The 10,722-nt window shown below is 43.4% G+C and overlaps 1 pseudogene; it reads left to right on the forward strand.

Moving 5' to 3' along the window:
- Nucleotides 1-8,014: 8,014 nt before the first annotated feature.
- On the forward strand, nucleotides 8,015-8,976 carry LOC142433807 (glyceraldehyde-3-phosphate dehydrogenase-like; annotated as a pseudogene).
- Nucleotides 8,977-10,722: the final 1,746 nt, after the last annotated feature.

A 10,722-nucleotide genomic window follows, 5' to 3' on the forward strand; every position in this document is an offset into this window, starting at 1 on the left:
AAGTTGTACGGTTTGCAAGGCTGTAAATTTTCATGGAAGTACACTGCCACATCTTTCTCCTTCGGAGCTCCTGGTGAGTTCAAAGTACCAATCTTTTAGCTAGCAGCTGACCATTTTAACCATGGAGCTACCAAGGCTCCTTTCTAGGTCTAAAATAAGGGCAAGTGAGAACCATGTACAGCTGTTCCAACTTATTTACAATTTCAACTCAAAGACACAATTAGAAACAGATCTCATGCATGAAACTGGGATTACCTTTGTGGTTACAGGAATACAGCAAAAATAATAACTTATCTTCTACTGAAATAATTCATTGATGCATTTTATAAACTCTAGTTGTTGTTGTTGTTAGGAGCCACAAATTTCGTTCTGACTCATAATGACCCTAAGTAAACAGAAGAAAATACTCTATGCTTCTAAGCCATCTTCACAACTATTATGTTGCAGTCCATTGTTGCAGGCACTATGTCCATCAATCTTGTCAAGGATCTTCACTTTTACAGTAAAAGGACTTTTAAAATTCTACAGTAATCACTGAAATTGTAAAAGCATACATAACTAAAAATTGTCAAAATAAAAAACAAGTTATTTTAATCGATTAAAAATCAATTAAATAAGATGAGGGTGTGAGAGGCCTGGTAGGGATTCATCAAGGATTTTGTAACCGAGAGAAATCACTGAAACCCAAATGAAGGCTGAGCATGATAGTGGGACAAGAGGAAAGTAAGAGTAAATAGAGGAAAGAACTAGGAGGCAAAGGGCATTTATAGAGGTCTAAATACAGGCATATATATATTTAAATATATTTATACAGGATGATGGGGAAATAGATCTACATGCATATATTTATAGGTGTAGTATTAAGGCAGAGATGGATCTTGGGCCTCCACTCAAGTACTTCCTCAATGCAAGAACACTTTGTTCTATTAAATTGGCACTCCATGATGCACACCTTCCTGACATAATTGCTGAAGACAGATGTGTGCATAAGCAAATGTGGTGAAGAAAGCTGATAGTGCCCCAACTATCAAAAGATATAGCATCTGGGGTCATAAAGGCTTGCAGGTAAACAAGCAGCCATCTAGCTCAGAAGCAACAAATCCAACATGGAGGAAGCACACCAGCCGGTGTGACCACAAGTTGTCGAACGGATCAGGTATCAAGCATCAAAGAACAAAATATCACATCCTTTTGAACGAGGGAGAGTGCAGAGTGGGAGCCCAAAGCCCATCTGTAGGCAACGGGACATCCCCTTACAGAAGAGTTTCAGGGAGGAGATGAGCCAGTCAGAGTGCAGTGTATGTAGCAACAATGAACATACAACTTTCCTCTAGTTCCTAAATGCTTCCTTCCCCCACTATCATCCCAATTCTGCCTTACAAATACGGCTAGACCAGAGGATGTACACTGGTACAGATAGGAGCAGGAAACACAGGGCATCCAGGACAGACAATCCCTTCAGGACCAGTGGTGAGAGTGGCGATACCAGAGACTGGGGGGAAGGTAGGGTAGAAATTAGGAACCAATTATAAGTATCTATATATACACTCCTCCATGGAGGACAGACAACAGAAAACTGGGTGAAGGGAGACATCAGACAGTGTAAGACACGACAAAATAATAATAATATATAAATTATCAAAGACTCATGAGGGATGGGGGAGCAGGAAGGGAGGGGGAAATGAGGAGCTGATACCAATGGCTTAAGTGGAGAGCAAATATTTTTAGAATGATGAGGGCAACGAATATATAAATGTTCTTGACACAATTGATGTATGTATGGATTGTGATGAGTTGTATGAGCCCCCAATAAAATTATATATATTGTATATATACGTGTATACACACACACACACACACACCAGATGTGTCTAAAGGGAAATGGATGGTCAAATGGTAGGTATGAACTCATTTATACAAGTAATTATACTAAATGTAAAAGGACTAAATACTATAATTTAAAAAGCAAAGTTATAAGCAAAACAAAAGAGACACATACACTGATCTCAAAACCATACAAAGTCTTCATAAGAAATAAAACTGTGGACCAATGTTCCTTCTGAATATAGATGTAAGAATCCTAGAGAAAATAGTAGCAAAATAACTCAATGAAATATTTAAAAGAGTATACATCATGATCAGTGGGGCCTTATCTCAGGAATTCAAGTTGTTTAACATGTGAAAATCAATGCATCATATGAATAGAATAGAGGAGCAAAACCATGACATAATTATTTCTATATCTATAGGAAGTTTGGGGAGAGGGGCCGGCCTGCCACACCCACATAGAAGCAAACCAAGAAGAAAAAGGAGAAAGTTAGGTTCTAGGTCCCATATCAGTAGACCAAGCGAGGAGGACAATATCCCTGCACAGAGCTGCTAAGGCACAGAGAGGACTGTAGGGCTAATAACAGCTCGAGACACAATGACCCCTCTTGTCACAGCAAGGGTCCTGAGAATAGTTTCCAGGCTTCTGTTCCATCTTCTCCAAATAGCTCTAATTTGGATAACAATGAGCATCCCAAGAATAGTGATCTCTCCAATATTGAAGGCATCTTGAAGAATGATCGAATAGATAGTTTGATGAAAACAAGCACATCAAGTGTTCCAGGGGTGGCAGAGAATCAGAGTGGAGTGGCAAGTAAGTTGTAATAGACTTCTGAGAAGATGGCTTGAAGTTAGCCCCGCTTCTCTTCTTCCCTCTCCCGGCTCTCCAAACAAGACTTTGACTCTTCAGAGATGTCTGCAAAGTCTCCCAGCCCAATTAGCAAGAAATGTACACTATCTTATAAAACCTTGAATTACTACCTACAGCCATGCTCTTCTCCCAACCCCGTTACCCTGCCAACCTGATAAAAATGAGACTGCTAGCTGAAGATCCGGAGCAGGCCAGAGATCCATGAGAAGAGCTCTTGTCTGCCCTTGGCTGTGGATACCAAGCTCAGTCAGTTTCCAAGGACATCCTCAGCCGATAGCAACAAAGTGGACAAACTGCCCGCCCTTGCATCCCCTCCCAACCCCAAACATCAGAAATACAGCCATTGTGACCCCAAACAAAAAACAATTATTATGTACAAATTGTCTATAACTTCGCTATACTGATCCTCAAAACAACCAATAAAATGTGAATTACCAAAAATAAATAAGGCACTAAAAGACATATGCACACCAATATTCATCGCAGCATTATTCACAATGACAAGAAGCTGGAGACCATCTAAATTCCCATCAGTAGAATAAGGAAACACTGGTACTTTCACACAATGGAATACTATGCATCACTAACAACTATGAGGAAGCCAGGAAGCAGCTCATGGCATAGATGAACCTTGAGGCCATCGTGCTAGTCAGATTAGCCCTGATGGTGCATGATTACACATTGGGTTGCAATCCACAAGGTCAGCAGTTTGAAACCACCAGTCACTTCAGGGAGGAAAATGGAGTTCTTTACTCCCATAAAGAGTTACGGTCTTGGGAAGTCCTATGGGGTCGCTACGAGTCAGCATCGACTCAATGGCAGTGCGATCAGTCTCTATGAAAGCAGACTATTATAGGAAAAGAAAAAAGAGTTAAATAAGGGCCTTCCACAGGCTTTGGAGTTTGCAAGGAGGAGAAGGATGGGAGGGAAGATAAAGCACTGGACTAAACAGTTGTTAATTGGGGTGAAATGGACGACAGTAGTCCACAAGAAAGAGACACCAAGGAACCCATGAAGGGTCAACTACTGGTCAATTTGACGAGCAGGTTAAAATGTTGAAAACAAAGTTGATCTGAAATTCTAATCCCTATCTAAGGTATAATGAAAAAGAAAACATCTACAAATATCAAATTACAAGGAAAGAAATCTGTCTCTATATGCATTTGATAAGATCTTATAATATGGAAATGCAAAGGGATCCCAAAAAATCTATTAGAATAACAGCATTGGCAAGATTGCAGAAGACAAGATATGCATACACAAAAAACAGCTGCATTACTGCACACTGGCATAAAATGAAATTAAGAACACAATTCCATTTAAATGACAGAAAAACAAAATAAATCTAAGCAAGAATAAAATATTAGAAACAGATCTTAAATATTGGGAAGAAATCTAACCAAGACGTACACACCGAAAACTACACAACTGTTGAAAGGAATCACTAAATAAATGAAAGCTGTCCCATGTACATGGATCAGAGCACTGCTTAACTCATAAAATGGGATTAGAATTCTAATACCAGGCAGGGAATTGAACCTGGGTCTCCTGAATGGAAGGTGGGAATTCTACCTCTTTATGTTCATTCTGCCTAAGGGCTGGTTAGGGCTGAAAACTAAGGCTGTCACTAGGCAGAAAGAATAAGGAAATATTTACTGAATAGAGGCTATTTTTTCCCTACAGAGTTTGGTGTGTGGGGACAGAGCAACACTATGACCTACTATTTTGCTCCTATACCATAAATTCATCTCATTACAATCACTGCTAAGACCGCTCTCCATGGTTCCATGGGGCTGCTTCTCTTAGAGACCTGCAAAAGGGTGTTTTAGGAGATGCCAACTGAGATAAGATGCTGGAGAGCTTTTTCCTCCCAGCAAGTGAGCAAACCCCAGGGAGAAGTGACAAGGATGAGATGAAATTCTGCCAGCAAAGCCTCTGGAGATCATTCTTGGGGGGAGACTCTGGTCCAGCTGGGCTCAGCCTGGTGCTTTGGGCTCTCGCTTTGTGGGTACTCTACCTTTTTTTGCTAGCCAAGAGGCCATTTCACAGGTATATTGCAACATGAGGGTTATTCATTTTGTGGATGGCTGAGCCAAGTCTGTGAGGATCAATCTAACATTGCTTCTCCCTAATAACTCAGTTTGTCCAATAGCCTTTTCAGAAATTGTTTTCTCAACCTTTAAAATATAGGGCACTTTGTTAATTTATTTTTTTATTCCTTGTACTTTTAATCACTATTCTCATTCCATTGGCTTGAGGGAAGGAAGGTAACCAGAGTTACCACCTGTTCTTCATCAAGAAATCTTCTTTATGCATTGATGAGAGCAGCTTCCCCTCTTGGCCCTCACTCTTCTAGTCTCTCAGTGATTTCTTTTTAAATTTTTTTATTTATTTAATAATTTTATTGGGGGCTCGCACAATTCTTATCACTATCCATATATACATCCATTGTGTCAAACGCATATGTACATTTGTTGCCATCATCATTCTCAACACATTTGCCTTCCACTTGAGCCGTAATAGCTGCTTGTTTTCCCCCTCCCTTCCCACTCCCCCCTACCTCATGAACCCTTCATAATTCATAAATGTTTCTTATTTTGTCATATATTACACTGTCCGACGTCTCTTCCTGCCCTCTTCTCTGCTGTCCATCCCCCAGGGTAGAGGCTATACATAGATTCTTGTAATCAGTTCCCCCTTTCTATTCCACATTCCCTCCACCCTACCAGTATTGCCACTCTTACCACTGGTCCCTAAGGGACTATTTTCCTGGATTCCCTGTGTTTCCAGTTCCTATCTGTGTACCAGGGTACATGCTCTGGTCTAGCCAGATTTGTAAGTTAGAATTGGAATCATGATAGTGGGTGTGGGGGAGAGAGAAAGTATTTAAGAACTAGAGGAAAGTTATGTGTTTCATTGTTGCTACCCTGCACCCTGACTGGCTCATCTCCTCCTCACAACTCTTCAGTAAGGGGGTGTCCGGTTGACTGCCGATGGGCTTTGAGTCTCCACTCTTCATTCACCCATTACCGATGGGCTTTGAGTATCCACTCTGCACTCACACATTTACAATGATATGATTTTTTGTTCCTTGATGCTTGATACCTGGTTCCTTCGACAGCTCGTGGTCACACAGGCTGGTGTTTTTCTTCCATGTGGGCTTTGTTACTTCTGAACTAGATGGCTACTTGTTTATTTTCAAGCCTCCAAGACCCCAGATGCTATATCTTTTGATAGCCAGGAACCATCAGCTTTCTTCACCACATTTGCTTATGCACACATTTGTCTGCATTGATCGCATCAGGAAGGTGGGCACCCACTGATATGATTTTTAGTTCTTTGATGTCTGATAACTGGTCCCTTCTACACCTCGTGGTCAGACAGGCTGGTGTTTTTCTTCCATGTGGGCTTTGATGCTTCTCAGCTAGATGGCCACAAGTTTATCTTCAAGCCTTTAAGACCCCAGATGCTTTATCTTTTGATAGCCGGCCACCATCCGCTGTCTTCACATTTGCTTATGCACACATTTTTCTTCAGCAATCGTGTTGGGAAGGTGTGCATCCTGGAATTCCAATTTAATAAAACAAACTGTTCTTGCATTGAGGAAGTGCTTGACTGGAGGCCCAATGCCCATCTGCTGCCTTAATACTAAACCTATAAATATATGTACATAGATCTGTTTCCCTACACTCTTATATAACTATATTTACATATGTACATTCCAGTCTTAGACCCCTGTGAATACTCTTTGTTGCTTAATTCTTTCCTCTAGTTCTTTAGTCTCTTAGTTATTTCAATTAAGAAATTTCAATGTGGAAATTTCTCGTGTCTACTTTTGGAGAAGTTGTGGGTGGCACACACGGTTTGCACTCAACTACGAACCCAAAGGTTGGGAGTTCAAGCCCATCTGGTGAACCCACAGAAGATAGACCTGGCTATCTGCTTGAGTAAAGATGATGCCCAAAAAAACCTGCTATGAGCCCTAGGCACCTTCTCAGAGCTGGAGCCACCAGAGCCAGATTAATGCATTCATGTTCCTTACATACCGATAACCTATAATGGGCCCCCCCCCCTGCTTGCTCATGTGTTCCAATGGAGTCTGTGTTTCATACCAAGAGCCTTCCAAAAGTTAGTGGAAAATGGCATTGAAAGGCAACAAATATTTCCAGGAATATTTTAACACTCCCTTTTGTGTGTATGTGCGTGTGTGTGTGTGTGTGTGTGTGTGCGCGCGCGCGCTTTCTGGGTATCCGTGATATGTTAACGAGATGGCACTCATCATTCCTTGTGTCCTGTCTGCTTGGCATATACGGGTCTTCACTTTGAACAACTAATGGCCCTCTTTGGGTGATACTCTAAATGCATGCTTACTTTCCGTGAGAGATAATTTCATGTCAACATGAAGATATATAAAAATGTAGGGATGGTATCCAACCTGTCAATCAGGTCACAGCCTAAGGATGCCTCCTTGGGGTTATGACCTTCTCATAACGAGGGCCCTGGGAACCTCCTCCTCTCTCTACCTTTCCCCTCCTGCTTGCTGGCCACCTTGAGAGCTGCCAGAACCCCACCATGTTTCTACTGACCTTGGATCCATGAGACTTTGAACATACCGGCCTGTAATATTCCTGAATTTGGCATCATTGCCTGTGGCTGTGTGCGTCTGAAGAGGTATTTATGGGCTAGTCCTGGGCTTATGGGCTTGAAGTGGTCTGGACTGGGATGTTTGCTTGATATATAATTATTCCTTGATATACAGCTCTGCCTTACACATAGCTGAGAGTCACTGGATATGTTTCTCTAGTCAACCTGGCCTAACACACTCCGTTTATTGGGTAATCCATCGCTGGGACCTACCTTAAATTCTAGACTATACTTGGATCCCAGTTTGCCGCCACACACATCAGAATTGGTGATGGACAAAGACTTAATTAGAGCGATGAATTCTTCCAGTTTTCCACCAATTAATTATATCACTTTGGAGAAAAATGGAATTAATCCATTTGACTGGAAGTTTTTGAGCTTCATTGTAATGTGCAACCACAGCCCAAACTGCTGGAATGGGAACCCTGCAGGGATGTGTAAGCCCTGTGGACATGATTTCTACCAGACAACATGTGGGTGAGGGCAGTCCCAAAATAACCTCATTGATTCCATCTGAAAACTACAAGCAGGTAGGCAGGCTCATAGCATGCAGAAAGCATAGCTTGAGGAGGCTGATAAACATTGAGTCTGGCTCTCAGCTCTTCCTTGAGCGATAGACAGACAACCACCTCTCCCATTCCTGTTTAGTCCCAGCTTCATCCCCAAGACACAATGGTGAAGGTTGGAGTGAACAGATTCAGCTGCATTGGGCACCTGGTCACCAGGGCTTGTTTAATTTCTGGCAAAGTGGATGTTGTTGCCATCAATGACCCCTTCATTGATCTGAACTACATGGTCTACATGTTCCAGTATGATCCTACCCATAGCAAGTTCAATGGCACTGCCAAGGCTGAGGATGGGAAGCTTATGGTCAATGGGAAGGCCATCTCCATATTCCAGGAGCGAGATCCCGAGTATGTCGTGGAGTCCACTGGTGTCTTCACCACCCTAGGGAAGGCTGGGGCTCACTTGAAGGGTGGTGCCAAAAGGGTGGTCATCTCTGCCCCTTCTGCCGATGCCCCCATGTTTGTGATGGGCACGAACCACGAGAAGTATGACAACTCCCTCAAGATTATCGGCAGTGCTTCATGCACTACCAACTGCTTAGTCCCCCTGGCCAAGGTCATCCATGACAATGTTGGCATCGTGGAAGGACTCATGACTACAGTCCATGCCATCACTGCCACCCAGAAGACCGTGGACGGCCCCTCTGGGAAACTCTGGCGTGATGGCCGTGGGGCTGCCCAGAACATCATCCCTGCATCTACTGGCACTGCCAAGGCTGTGGGCAAGGTCATCCTGGAGCAGAATGGGAAACTGACTGGCATGGCCTTCCGTGTCCCCACCCCAATGTGTCCATCGTGGATCTCACCTGCCGTCTGGAGAAAGCTGCCAAGTACAATGACATCAAGAAGGTGGTGAAGCAGGCAGCCAATGGTCCCCTAAAGGGCATCCTGGGCTACACTGAGGACCAGGTTGTCTCCTGTGACTGCAAAAGTGACACCCACTCTTCCACCTTCGATGCTGGGGCTGGCAATGCCCTCCACGACCACTTTGTCAAGCTCATTTCCTGGTATGACAATGAATTCGGCTACATCAACAGAGTGCTGGTCCACATGGCCTCCAAGGAGTGAGAGCTCCCTGGACCAGCAGCCCCAGCAACAGCACTGGAGGGAGAGAGGCCCTCACCTGCTGGGGAGTCTTTGCCCCCAATTCAATCTCCCAACACACTGAGAATATTCCATCCAGACCCCCTGAAGGAAGGGGAGGGGCTTAGAGAGCCCGACCTTGTCATATACCATCAATAAAGTGTACTGTACCCAGCAAAAAAAAAAAAAAGTTGAGTCCAAGTTCTGATACTGCCATTTCCTCACTGTGACTCCATGTGGCCTTCTAGAATGTCAGAATAACAGACTTCCCCACCTGCACGTGCTAAGGCAAACAAGAGATTAAGTATGAAAAACGCATATGTGCCACATTCAATAAATGAGCCCCACTCAGATGGCGACAAATATTAAAGAAGACAGGTCTGATAATAACTCTATGGGGTAGGTGAAAACATAGAAGCTAACCACATGGGTTGTGTTAACAGAAAGGTCTGAATTTGCCTTGTGGCTCCCCATTTAATCAGTGTGGGGCGTTCAAGAGGTTAGGTTCTTGTTAGATACCATCAAGCCAGCCCCCGACTCAAAGGGGACCCTGTGCACAAGAGGTTTGGACTATTGTGATTCATAGAGCTGTCCATGGGCTGATTTGGGGGAAACAGATCATCAAGGCTTCCTACCTAGTCTGTCTTCATCTGAAAGCGCCACTGAAACCTGTTGAGTATCATAGCAACACACAAACTTCTACTGAAAGACAGGTGATGACTGTGTCTGAGGTGCACAGGCCAGTAATGAACCCTGAGAATTGTATCACAGAGGAGCCGATGCCCCACTCGGCAAGCTATGGAATCTCTCTTAGCCATGAAGTATTCACTTGCCATCTATAAGAAAAATAGATTTGCTCTTTCTTGTAAGGATGGAAGGAGGTCGTGTTTGTAATGTCCCTGGTATATAACAACTATTTGATAGTTTTAGAGCAGCATCTTCCCCCTTCATAATTGAATTTGGGCAAATCAATGGGTTTGTATATTCATTACCACTCTGCAAGCCTAAAAAACAAAGGAAGAGCTGTAGGTGCGATGTAGTAGAGAAAAAAGAATGAATAATCAGCCATCATGGAAGAAGTAAGGGGGTGTATACAAAGCTGAAAGATGGATTATCTTGGCTTTTACACTGTGCCCAAAATAGTGCTTTCTTTACTTGAACCTGGTGTTGTTTCTCAAATTATTCACTTGAAAAGTGGCTTCATTTAGTCAGTCTTCATTGGGGTCATGTTTAATAGAAGTAAATGAACTAGGACATTTGATTACACTGATTTTGGAGGCTTCATTTTGGCCAAATATAGCTGCTGTCGATGCCAAGCAAGCCAACTCAGCAACCTTCCTAGTAGTGGCTAAATTCAGCATCATGGTAACAAGCCTCAACTGGTAATTTCCTGAAACTTTCCAACTGGCCTCCTTTCCTCGACGATGTGCCATGACTCCCTACTGCTTCCTCGCTCTGACATCTTTCACCGATGGCCCCTGCCCACTGCAACTTCCAATCATCCCCTCAACTGGACAGATAATGGAGTCCCTCTAGACTTCCACCCTTGCTTTCCCCCCTGGGTTGACTGTGTCGTTCCTCTCCCCACCTGGCCCTTGATGACGGCACTCAGCATAGGAGCTTTCTTGGTACAACCCGACTCCGGAGAAAATGCCTGCTCCTTCACTGCCCCTGCGTGCTGCTTCCCAAATCTGTGAGAGCATGCCATTGTGCACAGACCAGAACTGGCTG

Source organism: Tenrec ecaudatus, chromosome X (assembly GCF_050624435.1).
Source record: "Tenrec ecaudatus isolate mTenEca1 chromosome X, mTenEca1.hap1, whole genome shotgun sequence".
NCBI classification, from domain to species: domain Eukaryota; kingdom Metazoa; phylum Chordata; class Mammalia; order Afrosoricida; family Tenrecidae; genus Tenrec; species Tenrec ecaudatus.